We start from the raw sequence: 21,100 nt of genomic DNA, 5'->3' as shown, positions 1-21,100 counted from the left end.
CTGGCCAACATGGTGAAACCCTGTCTCTACTAACAATACAAAAATTAGCCAAGGGTGGTGGTGCACATCTGTAATCCCAGCTACTCGGTAGGCCGATGCAAGAGAATCGCTTGAACCTGGGAGGTGGAGGTTGCGGTGAGCTGAGATCGTGCCACTGCACTCCAGCCTGGGTGACAGATTGAGACTCCATCTCTAAAAAAAAAAAAAAAAAAAAAAAAAAAAATGGGAATGAGAACTCTGAGCGATCTTCAGTCTTACCGAAGCCTGGCTTGTCATTCTGTGAACACAGAGCTAGAGGTCCAGTGGGAGAGGCTTAAGGCCACACAGCTAGGTAGTGGCAGGAACTGGATACCACTTTTTGACTTGAGAAGTGTGTAGATCTACTGAAATGTTAATTTTTTTTTTTTTTTTTTGAGATGGAGTCTCACTCTGTCTCCCAGGCTGGAGTGCAGTGGTGCGATCTCAGCTCACTGCAACCTCCGCTTCCCGGGTTCAAGCGATTCTCCTGCCTCAGACTCCCAAGTAGCTGGGATTATAAGTGTGTGCTGCCACACCCGGCTAATTTTTGTATTTTCAGTAGAGACGGGGTTTTGCCATGTTGGCCAGGCTGGTCTCAAACTCCTGACCTCAGGTGATCCACCCACCTCAGCCTCCCAAAGTGGTGGGATGACAGGTGTGAGCCACCACGCCTGGCCATTCATTTCTTGTTAGACTCCAGAGTAGAACTTTTTCACAACTTTGTCCCTGTGATGTGCTTTCCTTGAAGATCCTTTCCCTCAGAGAACTGACAGATAGTAAAGAACAGCCAGGAAGAGTGGGCTCTACCGTTCTTCAGGGCTTGCCTTTGGCTTTCTGCCCTCAGAACCAGGAAAAAGTGAACACTTGCTTTTTGTCTCACCCAGCCGCAGGGAGCAGAAATGCTAGAGAAATCCCAAAAGCTTAGGTAAAGATGGGCATAGATAGGAGTGGCTGTCCCCAGGAAAGATGGGCGTAGATAGGAGTGGCTGACTCCAGGAAAGATGGGCGTAGATAGGAGTGGCTGTCCCCAGGAAAGATGGGCGTGGATAGGAGTGGCTGTCCCCAGGAAAGATGGGCGTAGATTGGAGTAGCTGTCCCCAGGAACTTCTCCGCATTAGGCTGTGCTTGTGGCATCTCTCAGGTCCCTCCATTGCTATCACCTCCAGAATCAGAGGCTGCCTTACCACATGTGTGAGATTCCCTTCAGTTAGCTCTGAGCCTTTGGCCAGGACTGCACAAATGTCTTAGCCTGGTTTCAGAGCAACTCTGCCCTCCCAGACCCCATTCAAATGAGGTCTGCACCTGTGCCTGGGTGGAAAGGTAGTGGAGAGCAGTCCCTCCTGAGGACAGCTTGGGGTGGTAGTAGCAATGCAGGGGGATACCTAAGGGGAGGGGAACTCTGGAGGTGAGAGTTGGGGCCGCCTTATTCCCCAAATGTCAAATTTTTTGCTCCTCTGATTACCTTGGAGAATCTTGATGGATATTTTTTTTGGTGCCTCAGTGAATGGGGGGAATGTGGTTTCTAAGAGGCCTCCTATCTTGAGCTCAGGATCCCTCCTGAGCTTAATATTATATATCTTTAGATTGGCTCTTTCTCATTGGCTCTGATTGGCCTGCCATGGATCAAGGGAACACTAGAATTAATCAGCTGGGGCCAGGAAGGTAGAGTCGTTCCAACAAGAATCAGGTACAAAGGGTTGGGGCATGGAGAAGGCCAGGATGCAAGGAAGGGCCATCCCAGAAGAGCAGCCTGATGGGCAGATGATATTTTTGGTATAGATGGACCATCATTTCTTTAAACATTCCATCATTAAGTTATTTTCCATTTTTTTCTGTTGCATCGAATACCTATGTATGCACATCTTTGTGACACGTTACTATTTTTGTAGGCTAGAGTCCTAGAATGGAATTGCTGAGTCAATGGGTATCATGCATGCTGCTAAATTATTTTCAAAACCTATTGCGGTTTTCACTCTTCCAACACATCAGCCATCGGAGAGCAGCAACCATGGCTCTGTACTACCCCGCGGCTGAGGGCCTCAGCGAGGGCACAGGTGATCAGCAACGTAAGCAAGCTCAGGCACACTCACCAAGTTCAGCAGGACATGATCTGAGAGGTGCGTGGCTTTGCCCTGAATGTGCGGCATGCCATGGAGTTGCTCAAGGTCTCCAAAGACAAATGGGCCCTCAAGTTCATCAAGAAAAGGGTGGGGACACACATCCACACCAAGAGGAGGTGAGAGGAGCTGAGTGACGTCCTGGCCACAATGAGGAAAGCAGCTGCCAAGGACTGAGCTCCCCTTGCTCTGCATAACAAAACCTTTTTTTACAGAACAAAAGATGGCCATTTTCACTCCTGCCAGCACCTCATTTTCTCTCCAGTGTTTTTCATCTTCACCAATTTGATTGCCAAAAATTTTTTTATTTTGCGTTTTTAAAATTATGATTCATCATAATTCAGTGTGTCTTCTTAGGTTTATTAGTGATGCTTTTCTTTTTTGTGATTTATTTATCCTTTGTGTATTTTTTCAATTAGTTTGTTTCTCTTTTTCTTATTCATATGTAGAAACACTTTACATTTTGTGAATTTTTAGCTCTTATCTTTTATGTATGTTGCAAATGTTTTCTCCCTGGCAATGATTTGAATGGTAGCGCTCTTGCACAAAAGTTTAGGTTTTTGAGTCGTCTAATCTTTTGCTTTTCTTTATGTGTCCTGGATATTGTGTCAGAGTTAGCAAATCCTTTCCAACCTCAAGATTATAGAAATGGTCTCTTATATTTTCTCATAGTATTTTTATAGTCTTAGTTTTTATTTTTTGATCTTTAATTCACGTAGAATTTATTATGTGTATGGTATATAAATGTACAATTGTTTCTACGCCATTAAACAATCTTTTTCATTGGTAATGCCACTCTACCTGTGTATTAAATTTTCATTAATTTGTGGATCTGTTTCTGAACTGCCTATTTGTTTCATTAATCTGCTTTTTCTATACACGTACCAGCACCACGTCATTGTCTTTTTAATTAAAAAAGTTTTATTTCAAAAAATGTTTTTACATACTTGTCTAATTAGCTTAGTTTTGTAGTATGTTTTTATCTTATGATGCATTTTAAAATGTTTTCCTGCATAATTTTGCATATTTATCCATCAGAATCAATTGATCACATTTCCTTCTGCCACTCCCACCCCCAAGCTGCACTGAATTCTAGATAAATATGGGGGGGAAATCCATCTTTTATAGTGTTGCTTTCCTATCTGAAAACATGGTATATCTCCTTATTTTTCTTTTTCCTTTCTTTCTTTTTTTTTTTTTTTTTTGACACGGAGTCTAACTTTGTCGCCCAGGCTGAGTGCAGTTGCATGATCTCGGCTCACCACAACCTCTGCCTCCCGGATTCAAGAGACTCTCCTGCCTCAGCCTCCCAAGTGGCTGGGATTACGGGTATGTGCCAACACGCCCAGCTAGTTTTTGTATTTTTAGTAGACACGGGGTTTTTCTATGTTGGTCAGGCTGGTCTGGAACTCCCGACCTCAGGTGATCTGCCCACCTTGGCCTCCCAAAGTGCTGGGATTACAGGTGTGAGCCACCGCGCCCAGCCCATCTCCTTATTTTCAATCCATCTTTCATGTCTCTCAGTGATGACATACATTCTTTATGACCCTACATTTTCTTGTTGTCTTTAGGTTTTATTACCATTGTGACTTTCATGATTTCTTCTACTATATATTCTGAATGGGAAAGCTTTTAATTTTTCCCTGCATTTGTTTTGTATTCAACCAATTTCCTGAATTACATTATTATTCTAATAATTTTAGCGCTGACTTTCCTAAATATTCTGGGTTAATAATACTAGTTAGTACCTGCAGTAATGGTGGTTTGTCTTCTTTTATTTATACTTCATTTCTTTTTCCTGCCTTTTGTCCTCGCCATTGCAGTGTCTTGATGGGATGTGTCTCTTTGGCACTCTTTGGGATATGACTCTGAACTTTGCCTTCCGGCTGCAGTCCCCTCAACTCTGGATGGAGCTCTATTATTTTTGTGTGGGGGTGGGGGCTTATCTCCTGAGCCAGCCTCTGCTTGTCAGAACACACTCTTCCTGCAAGCACGGTTTCCACGCTCCCCTGCTGTGGCAGCCACAGCCTCACATCATGAAGAACACGCTCTTCCTGCAAGCACGGTTTCCACGCGCCCCTGCTGTGGCAGCCACAGCCTCACATCATGAAGAACACACTCTTCCTGCAAGCACGGTTTCCACGCTCCCCTGCTGTGGCAGCCACAGCCTCACATCATGAGGATGATACACAGCCATTCAAGGGACAACCTCTAAGGACAGCCTGAAAGTCAGCAAACATGAGGGCCTCATCATAGCTCACTTCTCTTCCCACTGCCACTTGAGCCTTGCCTTCTAGCTCAGTCAGCATTGGGAGACTAGGCTACTCAATCTGGTGGTCTTTTGTTTCCAGCTCTCCCCAATATCCCTATTGTGCATTCCTCATGCCCCATACTCTCCTTGACTTCCCCTAATTGACCCCAACTTGTGTCCTACATCCTTCATCTCCCCAGACCTGACCTAATGATTGGAGAGAGGAAGCAGGATGTTGAGCGAGGGAAGCTGAATTTCTCCTGCACTGGAGGCTGGCTGCAGAACCTGAGGAAGTAGGAGGGATGAAGAAGCAAGAAAGGTTCCAGCAACCTTTAGTCTGCCTCAAGAAGTCTCCGGCTAGGAGGCAATGCTAAACCAGGACAACCTAGAGATACCCTGGCTGGCCAGGGCTTCCTAAAAAAGACGTGTTGCTGGGTGGTTACGTTGCCTTAAGAGCACACTCATTACCCAGTGAATCTGCCGTGAGTCAGAGGGACGCCCCTGAAGACACATTACCTGGAGGAGATAAGCTCCCCAGCCTCCCCCACAGCCATTCCCCAGTCTCTTCTCTTCAGCTTCTTCATTTCTCCTCCTTCCAGTCTGGCCACTGGCTCAGGCCACAGCGGACACCCTGTTCACAGCCTGCATCACCCTCCTGAGACAGAACCTTCTCCAGGTGTTTGCCTTTGGGCAGGTCCCAAGGTACCACCTGGAGCTGCTGGAAAGGGTAGTCCTGACAGCAACCCCCTGGTGACCGGTCCTTGCTAGCTCCTCCCCCGACCTCCCTGTAATGCTGGGTGCAGAGGGATGCACCAGGGAGCTGCGTGTAAGTGGTGAACAGGAGAGCGTCTGGGTGACTGAACGGGGAGAAGGGAGGGGAAAGGATGGGAGAGGCTGAAGCAAACATCTTTGAGGAAAATGGGTAATGACAGAGCTGGTAGACAATGGTGAGAGAAGGAAGGATGACACTGAAAGTAGTCATGCTCCTTTTTATTTAATTGAGATCTTCTTTTTCTCTTTTTGCCAATTAATAATACGTTTTGGTCTGGGGGATGCTTGGGAAGGCCCCATTGTTCAAAATATCTCTTTCAGGAACCTGGAACACCACCATTTGAGACTCACTTCTTTAGGTCTTGAGGGCTTTTTGGTCTTTGAGATGCTTTTATGTAAAGTTAATGCACCTCCAGTGCCCTCTGAACAAAGGCCAGTGAACGTGGACTAAGCTTCCCTGGCCATCCTTATCTCCTGCTGCTTACCCTCCTCCCCGCCCCAACCTGAAGGAGTAGCTCCCTCCCGGTCGAGAGCTCCATGGCTTTGCCTAATTTACATGACCCTCCCCACGCTGGAGGAGTAGTTCCTTCCCCGTCCCAGAGCTCCATGGCTATGCCTCACTTGCCTCACTGGGCCCAAGCTGTCCTGGAAGGGAGGAAGCTGCGGATGTGTCTGTTCCCTTCCCTGGGCTGTGAGCACCTGGATGGCAGGGACTACAGAGACCCCAGGGGGTGGAGGGGGTGAAAAGCAAGTTTCACATGTCCTGTTTGGCCTGAGACCAGGCCCCTACCTCTGACTTATGCTCCAGGTCGCAGATAGACCAATTCCACAGCAGAGGAATCTATTTCAACGTTGTATCAGACTCCAGTCTAGGAAGCAGACCACGCTGAGTGAGTATATCAGTCAGAGTTCCCCAAAGAAACAGAACCAGTCTATATACAGTGGTGTGTGTGTGTGTGTGTGTGTGTGTGTGTAGAGAGAGACAGAAAGAGAGAGTTTAGAAATTGTCTCATACGACTGTAGAGGCTTTGTCAGAGGCATTTGAACCAGAGCAACTCCATCTTGAATAGGGGCTGGGTAAAATAAGGCCAAGACCTACTGGGCTGCATTCCCAGATGGTTAGGCATTCTAAGTCACAGGATGAGATAGGAGGTCACAAGATACACGTCATAAAGACCTTGCTGATAAAACAGGTTGCAGTAAAGGAGCCGGCTAAATCCCACCAAAATCAAAATGGCCATGAGAGTGACCTCTGGTGGTCCTCACTGCTACACTCCCACCACCGCCATGACAGCTTACAAATGTCATGGCAACATCAGGAAGTTACCCTAAATTGTCTAAAAAGGGGAGGCATGAATAGTCCACCCCTAGTTTAGCATATCATCAAGAAATAGCCAAAAAAAAAAAAAAAAAAAAAAGGGCAACCAGCAGCCCTCAGGGCTGTTCTGCCTATGGGGTAGCCATTTTTAAAAATCATTTACTTTCCTAATGAACTAGCTTTCACTTTACTCTATGGACTTACCTTGAGTTCTTCCTTGCATGATATCCAAGAACCTGCTCCTGGGGTCTGGATTGGGACCCCTTTCCTGTAACAGCATGGTAAGTCCAAAATCTGTAGAGTAGGCTAAGAGCCTGGAGACTCAGGGAGGAGTTACAGTTTGAATCTGAAGGTAGTCTGCTTGCAGAATTTCTTCCTTTCCTGGGGAAGTCAGTCTTTTTCCATTAAGGCCTTTAGCTGATTGGAGGAAATCCACCCAGATTATAGAGGTAACTGCTTTACTCAAATTCCATCAGTCAAATCTCATTCAAAAAACACCTTCACAAAAACATCCAGAATAATGTTTTGAGGTAGGATTTTTGTTCTTGGTCACTTTGCAAGCTGGAAACCCCCAGCTGGCGATGTCCTGTCCAGGCCTCCCTCAGCCAGGCTGGCATGCCCCAGCTTGCCTGTGTTATAGCTTGTACCTGCATTCAATGGTTCCCGAGCTCTTGTACCACACCAAGAAGAATGAGGATACACTGGACATTGAAGGGTGATGGGGGTGGAGAAGAATTTTATTGAGTGATGGAACAGCTATCAGCGGAGAGGGGACATAGGGGGTGATCCCCCAGCCCCACAGTTGGGTGGTTCTCACCTCCCCAAGTGGCTGGGTCTGGGACTTTTTATGGGCTCAGAATAGGGGAGGGGCAGGCCATTGGTAGTATTGGAAAAGGCAACATTCAACTGGTTAAAAGGCATTATTCAGAAAGAATCAATCAGGAAAGGGTGGGCAAACAGGAACAGAAGTTCTAAGTCTGAGTCGTGGGTTTCGTCTGGGACCAGCAGTCCAGTCTTTCAGCTCTGTTTTTGGCTTGAAGGTGGGGTTTCACCAGGGACCCACCCCTACCTGCCAATGCATTTGGCCGCATCCCGTGGCTATCAGTTTGACCAAATATCTGGGTACTGAGCCGCCATGAGGAAAGCAGCTGCCAAGGACTGAGCCCCTCCTCTGCATAATAAAACCTTTACAGAAAAAGAATTTACAATTTTCACTCCTGCCAAGTTGACATGTAAAATTAATCACCAGTCTGCTCCTTGTCAGTCTGGGACCCACACATATCTCTGAAATCATACTTAACCTTCAAGTAAAGACAAGAACAAGATCGTAGTTCTGTCTAACATGACACAACTATCCTTCCTACAACTGCATCCTACTGCACTAATCCTTTTCCCAGAAGAGGATACAAAGTCCTTAGGTGTGTGAAAGGAAAATAAATCTTGGGGCCCCAAAATCACTAAGCTAAAGGGAAAAATCAAGCTGGGAACTGCTTAAGGCAAACCTGCCTCCCATTCTATTCAAAGTCACCCCTCTGCTGAGATAAATGCATATTCTGATGGCCCCTTTGGAGAAGCTAATCAGCAACTCAAAAGAATGCAACCATTTGTCTCTTATCTACCTATGACCTGGAAGCCCCCTCCCTGCTTCAAGTTATTCTGCCTTTCCGGAGGGAACCAATGTTCATCTTACATATGTTGATTGATGTTTCATGTCTCCCTAAAATGTATAAAAGCAAGCTGTGCTCCAACCACCTTGGGCACATGTCGTCAGGATTTCCTGAGGCTGTATCACAGGCGTGCGTCCTTAGCTTTGGTAAAATAAACTTCCTAAATTGATTGAGACTTGTCTCATTTTGAGGGTTCACAGGTGATATTTACTCTTCTTGAGATCCTGTAACTTAAACACTATGATGTAAAGTTAGCAATATTAAATTCTATGAGATAAAGTAATGCATCTTATGTTACACGATAAAGGAATACAAAAGGGAAGAAAACAAAGGTGCTATACGCACACTAACATATTCGTAACAAAATAAGGAAGAAACACTCATGACAATTACAGTTCTTGTTTTTATAACTGGTCATGTAGTTGTGGCTGGTATTGATAACTATCTTATTTCACTACTCATTCCATATTCCCTTTGCCCTCAGCAAGCACCCGAGCTGGCCATGGAGCGTTGCCTGGTGAGGTGACCAGAACCCTCATTCCTAAAGGGTCTGGGTCATTAGTAGTCCTGCCTGAATTGGGTTGTTGTAATTTTCCATTGACTTTAATCACAGGGCATGGGAATACTAAGACACGTCCTATGGTATCTCCTGTATTTCAGACATACTCTTCCTTACCTCCACTGTGACATTCAAGGGGTATGGCTTTGGCCCCACCTTCTTGAATCTGCCTTCAGATTCAAACTGTAACTCCTCCCTGAGTCTCCAGCCTCTTCTTGGAAATGGCCCTATCTAAAACCACTTGGCCATTTTGAAATCTTTCTCAGGTCCTGATTCTGGGTTATGCTCAGGGCAGCCTCTGAAGATTTCTCATCCTGTTCAGGCCGGTTCCTTGCTAATTTATGCCCACACATACCTGGCAGGGAGAGCTAAAGATGGAGTTGGTGGGAGCTGCCCTTTGGCATCATTGATTTTTAATGTATTCCTAAGCAGCAGCATCTGTCCTTGACCCTCTGCTTGTCAGAAGGCCAAACTCACAGACATTTTAAGCTTAAAACAAACAGTTACAAAGCTGTTGAACTTTGCCTGTGCAAGGACAAACACAAAAACATCCCAAGGCCCACCCCCCGCCGACCCCCACTGTACTTGTCACACGTATGTGAGAATTTCCATTCTCGGCTAAAGGCAAGCATTGAAAGAATACACAGAAAGCCTGGAAAAGGTTTCCAGGGGTGTCAATACGCCCTGTCAACTGAGAATTAAGAGGATCCGGCTGGTCACTTGCCTGGAGAGGATCCTGCATGCTGATAGTGCTGAAGCACCTGCCAGCTAAGGTGAGAGACAGCTGAACTTGAACGTGTGGGCTGTCACTGAGAGCGGTCAGCAGAAGAAAATTTGAGCCATGGGTAAGGCCTGGTAGAAAGGGAGGGGATTGGGGAGGAGTGAATAGGCCTTTGGAAAGAGGTGCTGTTAACCCAAAACAGAGAGGCAGCAGCTTTGCAATTAGATTTTCTTTTTGAAATAGCAGGCTCTGTCCCTGGTAGCAATAGGGATAAATAAAAAGTAATATGTATTCATTGGGAAAATAATTGGAAAAAGAATTAGGCAAAATAAGCATGTGGTTTTGTATCTTGTTTTTTAAAACAGCTTGTTGTAATACATTAGATATTCTTTGAAAAAAATAGAATTTGAAGTTCAGAAAATCAAATCAGTTTTAGGGGTTGAGAATCTCACTACATATTTTGTCTTTCAAAATTGTTTGTTTATTTATTTATTTAGAAATGGGGTCTTGCTATGTTGTCCGGGCTGGAGTGTAGTGGTACAATCATACCTCACTGCAGCCTCAAACTCGTGGGCTCAAGGGATCCTCCTGTCTCAGTCTCCTGAGTAGCTGGGACTATAGGCAGGCACACCTCACCTTGTTCCCAGACCAAACTGAGGGCTGGGCTGCTTATTCTTGCAGCCTAGTAATGAGATGCAGATGAACTGGGAAAGAAGGGAGTTTATTGCTGTAACTGGGTACAGGGAGAAGGTCTGGAAAATATCACCGGAACAATTCAAAATTACAAAGTTTTCCAGAGCTTATATACCTTCTAAGCTATATGTCTATGTGTATGTGTGCATTCATCTAAAGACATAAGTAAGTGATTAACTTCTTCTAATCTATAACTAAGATCTGAGTCCTGAAGGCCTTCCTTTGGAGCCTTCATAAATTCATTTAATCTAAATGGGTGAAGGTGCTGGGGTGATTACCCTTATCTTGTGTCCTGCTAAATCACAGGGTTTTGGGGAGTTCCTTTAGTCCCCAGTAAAGCTTGTTTGTGAAGGTCTGGGGAGTTCCTTAAGATCCACAATAAAACTTGTTTAACCCTAAATGGGTCCTGTTAAGAATTCCTTCATTATTTTGTCATGCTTTAAGGCCCAGGAAAGGCCTAGGCAAAACTCTTTGTGGGCTTTTGTTACATTCAAGCCTTTGTATAGGGCACTGACGCTATCAGCTTTTAATATTTAACCTAACCACTCAGTCAGTGCTGAAACAGTTGTTATGGAGGCCTACCTGTTCAGCCATTATGGAGACCTGGCCTGCCACAACCTTGCCTGGCTAATTTTTAAATTTTTGTAGAAACAAGGTCTTGCTGTTTGCCTAGGCTGGTCTTGAACTCCTAGGCTCAAGTGATCCTCCCATCTTGTTCTCCCAAAGTATTGAGATTACAGGCATGAACTACTATGCTTGGCCATCTTTCAAAGTTTATATGTGTATTCATCCATTTCCTTATTACTGATAAAGACATACCCAAGAATGAGTAATTTATAAAGAAAAAGAGGTTTAATGGACTCACAGTTCCACATGGCTGGGGAGGCCTCACAATTATGGCAGAAGGCAAAAGGCACATCTTACACAGTGGCAGGCAAGAGAGAGAACGAAAGCCAAGTGAAAGGGGTTTCCTCTTGTAAAACCACTAGATCTCATGAGACTTATTCACTAGCATGTGAAAACTAAGGGGGGAACCACCTCAACAATTCAATTATCTCCCACTGGGTCCCTTCCACAACACATGGGAATTATGGTAGCTATAATTCAAGATGAGATTTGGGTGGGGACAGAGTCAAACCATATCATTCCACTCCTGGCCCCTTCCAAATCTCATGTCTTCACATTTCAAAACCAATCATGCCTTCCCAAGAGTTTCCCAAAGTCTTCACTCATTTCAGCATTAACTCAAAAGTCCGCAGTCCAAAGTCTTACCCGAGACAAGGCAAGTCTCTTCCACTTATGAGCCTAAAAAACAAAAAGCAAGTTAGTTACTTCCTAGATACAATGGAGGTACAGGCATTGGATAAATATACCCATTCCAAATGGAAGAAATGGGTCAAAATGAAGGGGCCAAAGATTCCATGAAAGTCCAAAATCCAGCAGGGCAGCCAAATCTTAAAGCTCCTTTGACTCCATGTCTCACATCCAGGTCATGCTGATGCAAGAGGTGGGTTCCCATGGTCTTGGGCAGCTCTGCCCCTGTGGCTTTGCAGGGTACACCCTCCCTCCTGGCTGCTATCATGGGCTGGCATTGAGGGTCTGTGACTTTTCCAGGCACATGGTGCAAGCTGTCAGTGGACCTACCATTCTGGGGGCTGGAGGATGGTGGCCCTCCTCTCACAGCCGCACTAGGCAGTACCCTAGTGGGGACTTTGTGTGGAGGCTTCAACCCCACATTTCCCTTCTTCACTGCCCTAGCAGAGGTTCTCTGTGAGGGTCCCACCCCTGCAATAAAATTCTGCCTGGACATCCAGTTATTTCCGTACCTCCTCTGAAATCTAGGTGGAGGTTCCCAATCCTCAATTCTTGACTTCTGTGCACCCACAGGCTCAACACCACATGGAAGTTGCCAAGTCTCAGAGTTTGCACCCTCTGAAGCCTCAGCCTGAGGTGTACCTTGGCCCCTTTTAGCCATGGCTAGAGCAGCTGGGACGTAGGGTGCCAAGTCCCTAAGATGCACACAGCAGGGGGCCCCTGGGCCCAGGCCACGCAAACATTTTCTCCTTCTAGGCCTACAGGCCTGTGATGGGAGGGGGCTGCCACAAAGGTCTTTGACATACCCTGGAGACAGTTTCTGTATCATCTTGGCAATCTGACTCTTCATTACTTATGCAAATTTCTGCAGCCAGCTTGAATTTCTCCTCAGAAAATGCGTTTTTCTTTTGTATTGCATCAGGCTGCAAATTTTCCAAACTTTTATGTTCTGTTTCCCTTTTAAAACTGAATGCTTTTAACAGCACCCAAGTCACACTTTGAATGCTTTGCTACTTAGAAATTTCTTCTGCCAGATATCCTAAACCATCTCACTCAAGTTCAAAGTTCCACAAATCTCTAGGGCAGGGGCAAAATGCTGCCAGTCTCTTTGCTAAAATACAGTAAGAGCCACCTTTACTCCAGTTCCCAAGTTCTTTATCTCCATCTAAGACCACCTCAGCCTGGATTTCATTGTCCATATCATTGTCAGAATTTTGGCCAAAGCCATTTAACAAGTCTCTAGGAAGTTCCAAACGTTTTCACATTTTCCTGTCTTCTTCTGAGCCCTCCAAACTGTTCTAACCTCTGCCTGTTACCCAGTTCCAAAGTTGCTTCCACATTTTCAGGTACCCTGACAGCAGTGCCCCACTCTACCAGTACCAATTTACTGTATTTGTCTGTTTTCTTGCTGCTGATAAAGGCATACCCAAGACTGAGTAATTTATAAAGAAAAAGAGGTTTAACGGACTCACAGTTCCACATGGCTGGGGAGGCCTCACAATCATGGCAAAAGGCACGTCTTACATGGTGGCAGACAAGAGAGAGGATGAAAGCCAAGCAAAAGGGGTTTCCCCTTGTAAAACCATCAGTTTTTATTCACTACCAAGAGAGAAGTATGGGAGAAACTTATTCACTACCACGAGAAAAGTATGGGGGAAACTACCCTCATGATTCAATTTTCCCCCACCAGGTCCCTCCCACAACACATGGGAATTATGGGAGCTACAGTTCAAGATGATATTTGGGTAGGGACACAGCCAAAACATATCAATATAATCAACCAGAACCTATAACTTTTCCTCATTGAAGACATCAGAAATTGCCATCTGTATTGTACTCATTGAATGAAATTTCTGTGTAACAAAGCAATTCCAGCTTCTGTTGGATTATCCACATGAATGATGCCCAGCTGATTATAAAAAATTCTGTACTCCATGCTGAGTTCCTGTAACTCTACAAAAAGGAAAAAAAAACTGTACTCCAAATAGCCACAGAAACTGGGATTTTAAAAATCCCTTTCTTCAAAGAAAGAACCTCAGAACAATTGGTGGTGTGCTTAAACCAAAGCATTTGGAGTAGGACAGACTTGGGTGGGATCTGTCTTTGCCACTTCCTGGTTGTATTGTTGTGGGCAAGTTATTTGAACCTGCTAACTGTCAATGTGTTCAGTTGCAAATGGGAATAATCTTAGGCTACTTTTAGAATTGTTGCAAAAGTAAGTGAAATAATGCATAGAGGGCACTTGTCACAGTGGCTGGTACATAGAAATCAACCATTTATTGCTAAATTGTAGTATTATTGCATACAGGGAGCCTGCATTGATTTATGATTCCACTCTAAGAATATAGCACAATCAGTGAGATATTATAAGGACTCAATCAGTGCAAACTGAATGAATGAATAAATTGCATGGGTTGCTGTAGCTTAGGGCAGGATGGGCAGAGGTGTTTTTTTTTTAATCAAATATCCTCATATTGTTCCCTCTTCCAAGATCCTAGTTACCTCAAAAGAACATTGCTTAAATTTACAGACAACCCATACCCATGCACAAAATGCTTGTGCTTAAACAAACACTCAATTAATGAATACGTAAGAGTTAAGTGATAGAAAGTGGGTGGGGATGCCTGATACTCTCCATCTTTTTCCTTTGAGGTCAAGCACTTGTTTTACTTGCTCATTCACTGCAAGGAAAAGGCAGCTCCTCCAATTCTCATTCATCCACAGATTTCAGCATTACAGTCACGTTAAGATCAGCTGTCAAAGGCTCTTTTCAACACACTAGATTCTGAGCACCACAGCTTCGTTTTAGAAGCAGCATAGAATAATATACTGGGCTTCTTTCCTTTGCTGTCAATTCCAGAAAAAGCTACTCAATACCTATAAAATTCTACAGATTAAGGGTATGATTTCCAGCCAAAAAAAAAAAAAACCCACAAAACTTTAATAAAATTCAATTGCATCAAAACAAACAGAAGACTGTGGGGTTTGGGGCAGTAGACAGTGTTTTTATTCCCTATCGCCCAGCAGAACTCAGCAAAGCAGGCTGCACACTGGCTCTGTGAGGACTTGGAGGTGGCTGCCTAAGGGCAGGATTTAACCTGCACTGTCCTGAATTAACACTGAGCACTTAATACTGAGGGCAGAGAAGACCAGGGGCATTCAGACCCCGGGCAGGGCCAGATCCAGCAAGGGAGGGGCTGGGAATGATTAAATTCAGCTGGTATTGGAGGAGAGTGTGAGCTAGCAGGCAAACAGACAGGAGAGAACACCATGATCTCTCAGGTCAGGGGCCTCTTTTAGGGTACTTCATTCTGACTGAGTATCTTTCAGGATACTACCTCTTCTACAAAGCCTATCCTGATCCCTTATTAGAACTCTGATGACATTTATTTGTCCCTCTTTTAGAAGACTTACAGGACTTCCAATGATTCATTTAGCTTACATACATGCCTCATTTCCCTCCGTGAACCCCCAAAATCTCAGACAGGTCTCTCAGTTAATTCAGAAAGTTTATTTTGCGAAGGTTGAGGATGTGCACCTGTAACACTGCCTCAAGCGGTCCTGACGACATGTGCCCAAGGTGGTCAGAGCACAGCTTGGTTTTATACATTTTAGAGAGACATGAGAAGCAATCAACATATGTAAAATGAACATTGGTTTGGCCCAGAAAGGTAGGACAACTGGAGGCAAAAGCAGGACAGGGAGGGGGCTTCCAGGTCACGGGTAGATGAGAGACAAACAATTGCACTCTTTTGAGTTTCTGATTAGCCTTTCCAAAGGAGGCAATTAGATATGCATTTTTCTCAGTGAGCAGAGGGATGACTTTGAACAGAACGGGAGGCAGGTTGGCCCTAAGCAGTTCCCAGCTTGACTCTTCCCTTAGCTTAGTGATTTTGGGACCCCAAGATTTATCTTCCTTTCACATTTCCCTCCTTTTCTTTTTAAAATCTTTTGGAGAAAGCATTTTAGGAGAAAATGAGTCCCTCGTCCCAGGTTTCATCTGGTGTCTTATGGCTAGGATGGTTTATTCCTAGATAGGTAGGTCCCAAGTTATTAGGAAAGCTCATATTTAGAAGGTTGTGAAGTCTCATGTCCTTTGAAGAGAAAACAGGGGGAAGAAGGTAGAAAAACAACAACAAACAAAAGAACAATCCTGGAAAATCGATATAGGCCACATTACTCTGAAGTTTATACATCAGTAGGTAGGTATGAAAGTGGCTAATGTATGTAAATAAGGTTGCTATTAGTTTCTTCTGAAGGTTGTCTAGCTTCAGTTTGTGGGGCTTTATGAAAGCACAGCTCAGTTTTCAGTGACTCCAAATTAGGAAAAATGGGAAAAGAAGAAGAAAAAAATTGAAAACAAAGTAACAAAAATTACTTTGAAGACTTGGAGCCAAGAAAAATTAGAATTCAAACTTTAAAAAATAATAAAAATCAAGAAACATTAGGCAAGACTAGAATCTAACAACTGCTGTACTATAGTTTTGAATCATAATGTTTCCCTCTTCAGTTTCCCATTTGTACTAAAGAAAAATCATGGTAGGACTGGTTTGCTTTACTATACTTGGCCTAATTATTTGTATACAATGCAGCCAGAGTAATTTTTTTTTTACATAGGCTTTTAAATTGGCTTTGATGGAACTTTGTTCCATAGAAGGAATCTCAGATAAGACATTTTTTTAAAGCTGAGCCCAGCTATGGATTTGTGCCATCAGGTACCTATGAGTTGAGTGATCCTTTCCTCTTGAGGTTCCAAGATAAACTTGGGGCTCCTGGGCCTGTCAGAAAGTGACATTCTTTACTTATGACACATCAGGAACCCTTTACAGTGGCTGTGTAGACAAAGGTATCACAGCAGTTTATCCAATGGGCTTTTATTGCCTCCATAAGTCAAGTTTGAATCCTTAAAGGAAAGCACACCATTCCAGTCAAAACTTTAGTAAAATAACCAGTTTCTCCAATTGTGTCCTGTTACAAATGAAAACAGATTCTTATTGCACTTATGCAAATAACTGTATTGTCATAAGAATACTCACACATAGTTCCCAAATTTTGGAGAAATCAGGTAGACAGAAACAAATATGGTCTAAATTTTGTTCATAGAAGTATACTTCATTCAATTGTTAAAAGCTGTAAATAGCTTAAAAGACGTTTTCTTGTATCTGAAAAACAAAACAAAGGATCAGCAACATTTTAAGCAAAAAGTTTAAAAGATTACTTTAGTCTTTTATTAGTTCAGCTCACGCAGTTAGCTTTTGTTCTGATATTCATGAACATTTCAGTTCTCCATGAGAGTCCTGTAAGTTTTTTTCTCTATTCTAATGTTCCAATCTCCAAAGTTATCAGAAACTTGCATCTAGGAACACCTGTTAGAGTTCTATAGTTGATTATAAAACCACTTTCTAAGGAGGACCAAAACAAGACAATTGTTTGTGGATGACAAAAGGTTTTAAGGCAGCCACAGTCAAAGACACAACTGACAAAGAAACTTATCTCTGTGGCAGCAACAATTTAACATAACAATTATAATTATTACTGATAATGTACATTAAGTCATATCAAAATTATAGGAGTTTCCCATGGTTTTGGAACACATACCAATAACATATTTATATAAATACAGCCCAAAGAAAGCCAAACACCATTTCATATTTGACAAAGTTTCCTGTATGATTTTTATACCAAATAAGCCAAATTATGTCATTTTGGACTTCAGGAAACCTAATATCTTAAAGGATTAATTCAAGCAGAAAAAGACATAATTTATAATTTGATTTTGGAAAGGTTATCAAATATCAAAGGTTTAGAACACTTGATATCACAGGTTATTGTAAAATAAGTCATTCATTTGACCAAAGGGATAACTCAAGGATTTAAAAAAAAGGCAAAAACCTTCTCTTTGAGAAAAGAGAGCTAATTTTCCAAACAATAAGCCCTAGTAACAACAGCAGGAAGCTGGCTGGGTGTGGCGGCTCATGGCTGTAATCCCAGCACTTTGGGAGGCCAAGGCAGGTGGGTCACCCAAGGTTGGGAGTTTGAGACCAGCCTGACCAACATGGAGAAACCCTGTGTATACTAAAAATACAAAATTAGCCAGGCGTGGTGGCACATGCCTGTAATCTCAGCTACTAGGGAGGCTGAGGCAGGAGAATCGCTTGAACCTGGGAGGCGGAGGTTGCGGTGAGCGGAGATTGCATCATTGCACCCTAGCCTGGGCAACAAGAGCGAAACTCTATCTCAAAAACAAAACAAAACAAAAAACAAAACACAGCAGGAAGCCAATTAAATTTGTTCTCTAAAATTTTATAAACAATCTATAAAATTTTAATCTTGACCATAAGCTATAACTTCCATAAGCCTTTCATAACCTTTATAACCTTTACTTAGGAGTTGGTTAATATTTCATAAAAACCTTGTTAATTTGACATGGGCTCATATGCTGGTCTTGCATCAGTGTGCCTTTGACATTAATGATTAATTTATAGAGAAACTGAACTTATTTTATCTCTCAACATTGGCTCTTACAATCTCACATGCCCCTTTCCTGAGAAAGTTGAATAACTTGAATTTTTGGCCCTGTGTTTCAGAAATGCAGTTTATTTTGATTGGCATCTTCTACTGAGACTAAAGATGGGATTTTAATTGCTGTCAGTGTTTAAACTTTAGCAGGACTTGGTATCTTTTTTACACCCAGGGGTCAAAGCCCTGTAACTAAATGTCACAAGTACTTTAAAAGCTCATACAGAGAGACATATGGGTGTAATAACCTTAACTTAAAAAAAAATTTTAATCTCAGTTTTTTCCCTAAGCAAACCAAAACTTAATAATAATATGACAACTTGATCATATAGGTTTTTTAAAATAAATCCTCTTATTGTGACTTACACAGACTGTTCATGACATGCTTGGACTTTCTGGTTTGTCCTGAACATCCCTCTTTCTTAAGCAACCAGTCATTTTACTCTAGGACTAAATTTACCATACAAGATTCTTTCTTATATGAAATTATTTATCTTTAAGCTTTCTTACCAAAAAAAACCTCTTTATTTTTATAACTGTCATTTTTTTTTTTTAGATGAAGTCTTGCTGTCACCCAGGCTAGAGTGCAGTGGCAAGATCTCAGCTCACTGCAACCTCCGCTTCCTGGGTTCAAGCAATTCTCCTGCCTCAGCTTTCCAAGTAGCTGTGATTACAGTAGCCTACCACCACGCCTGGCTAATTTTTGTATTTTTAGTAGAGATGGGATTTTACCATGTTGACCAGGCTGGTCTCAAACTCCTGACCTCAAGTGATCTGCCTGCCTCAGCCTCCCAAAGTGCTGGGATTACAAGTGTGAGCCACTGCTCCCAGCCATAACTTTCTTTACATCTCTTTTATTTTCCTGGTTCCTTTTATATTGTTTTAAACATGACCTTTAAATAAGCTTTGAATTAGACAAAAACTATTCATCTTTTTAAAAATGACACACTTTTTTAAAAGAATGTTTTCTTACAAATATATTTTTATTGGAAAATACCCATATAATGAAATATCTATTACTTAATTTAATATAACTTTAGATTCTAAATTATGAGTTTGTCTACAAGTATTACATTCACCTAATTATTTTAATTGTTTTAGATGATTTATGAAAACTGTGATAGTCATCATTTAAAGTTATGGAACCATCATTGCAAAATTATAACAGAGACGTGAAAAAGATTTGCCTAACTGACTCCATCTTGCTTTTAACCTCCAAACTCTCCTTGTTCATTCTTCTTTTCTCTCCTAGGAAATTGTTGTTTAAGGATCCTAATTCTAGTTCGGAGATGCATTCTAAAGGGTCCTCTTTTTCTTCTTGTCAGCTAATAGTCTTAAATTTGCATATTAAAGGAAACAACTCACGTAAAAGTCAGACAGCAAAATTTACCTCGTAAGGTACAAAGTGAAAGTCTGGTGAGCTGGAGGGAAATTAAAATGAATTTAATTAACAATTGGACATAAAATTATAGACATCTATCATAAAGGCCTTCAAATACATACACATGTACATGTACATACACACATACACACATACAGATTCTATAAGTTTTACTCCAGTACTTTAGCCATGAGATAAATACAAATTTGCCAGCTTGCAAGAAAAACCCAAAAAACTGTTAGACCCAAACAGTGGTTTTATCTCAGTGGAAAAATAACAGCAGACTTAAAGCATGGCAGAAAGGAAAATAGAGAAAAAGGGACTAGGAACTCTAGAATTTGCAGGTTGACCTTAGGGCTCTTTTTCCTTAATGTAAATTTGCACAAAGACTGTATTACTTCCATTTTACTCTGGCAAATAGAGGTGCCATAAAACCAATAAGGTGCTCTAAAGGGGGTCATTCTCCTTGTTTTCTCCTCATTCTCAGATTATTTGTTTCCTGCTTCTTTTTTTTTTTCTTAAAAGGAAGAATTGAGCTGTGGCCTAGGGTTTTTGTGCATGGATCGATGTGAGCTGCTTGTGGGCAAGACTCCACAGTGTGTCATCACTGAGTTGTTTCCAGCCTCTTATGCATCTCAGCTTCTCTCTCCAGAGGTCTATGACCTCTGAGAGGGCTCAAAATGCCAGGTGATCAGCCCTTATATGCATTTCCTGGATGACCCATTTTTAAAATTAATTTTTGTTGGGGATTTCCCTGCAGGGCCACTGCATGTTGCAGGGGATCAACTCCCCAGACACTCCCACGAGGCCCCTGGTCACCCAGGGACGCCTTTTGCTGGAAAGAGCAAATGTCCTTTCTCTTTGGAGCTCAGAAAACTCAGTTTCTCATTTGCCTATGAAAACAACAGTTCAGTTCCTCAGACAAATGCACACAGACAAACACAATTGAGATTAATTATGGGAGAAAAAGCAATAGAGAAGACCCTTTAGAATGCATCTCCGAACTAGAATTAGGATCCTTAAACAACAATTTCCTAGGAGAGAAAAGAAAAGAAACCAGCCAAGACCACTTCCTGTAAACTGTGCTCAGCCACCCGTAACTTTGTAGTTCTCGTCTGCCATTACATGCTCCAAGGTCAAATCCTCTCACAGTGCAAGGTCATCTCTGGTTCCCCCAAAGCCAAAGAGGTCAGGTCATGCAATACAGGAAAACAGAGCTTTAGATATAAGAAGAATCCGCCCACAACTCTTGAAACTTCACAGAGAAAACATAACACTCCAAAAGGGGTGAGTGGCCCCTTTGTTCTGAATTCTTTAAAGGGGTTCAAGTCATTAGAAGCCTTCTCTAGATTTTTTTGGTACTGCAGATGGCAAAGGGGGAAGGAGGTATAGGGTGGAAGAAAAGTAAATGAAATAAATATATATTTTTTAAGACAGGAAGCAAACACAGAAAGCAAGTGCATGTTTTTGTTGTTGTTGTTGTTGTTGTTTTGTTTGTTTGTTTGTTTTAGCTGTGAGAAATTTTGGCCAGATTAGAAAGGCTTTGTTACCCGTAATTTGGAATTCTCACTCAGATTGGACCAAGTCTGGAAGAGTAGGTCAAATCTGATGGGAAAGCAACCAGAACAAACAACAACAACAACAAAACCCCAACAATATGATCACTGAGCACTCTAATGGTAAAGGAGAAATTCAGACCAGCTGGTTGTTAAACTTTAGCCAAGACAAAAACCCAACTCAGCTACTTACCTAGGGATGGGTCTCAGGCTGA

The 21,100-nt window shown here is 42.6% G+C and overlaps 1 long non-coding RNA gene and 1 pseudogene across 1 annotated transcript; one reads left to right on the top strand and one right to left on the bottom strand.

The window, feature by feature from the left end:
- Positions 1 to 200: 200 nt before the first annotated feature.
- On the top strand, positions 201 to 5,370 carry LOC117979859 (large ribosomal subunit protein eL36-like; annotated as a pseudogene).
- A 1,824-nt stretch (positions 5,371 to 7,194) lies between these two features.
- Positions 7,195 to 21,050, bottom strand: LOC117979860 (uncharacterized). Its single transcript, XR_004670908.3, has 4 exons — positions 19,339 to 21,050; positions 16,466 to 16,591; positions 12,902 to 13,028; positions 7,195 to 11,420 (listed from the first exon to the last, which is right to left on the bottom strand). It is a non-coding gene; the product is annotated as an uncharacterized LOC117979860 (long non-coding RNA).
- Positions 21,051 to 21,100: the final 50 nt, after the last annotated feature.

The sequence above is a fragment of the Pan paniscus genome, chromosome 2 (genome assembly GCF_029289425.2).
Source record: "Pan paniscus chromosome 2, NHGRI_mPanPan1-v2.0_pri, whole genome shotgun sequence".
In the NCBI taxonomy this organism is placed as follows: Eukaryota; Metazoa; Chordata; class Mammalia; order Primates; family Hominidae; genus Pan; species Pan paniscus.
The sequence above is the reverse complement of the archived record's forward strand: the minus strand, read 5'-3'. Positions and strand labels throughout refer to the sequence as shown.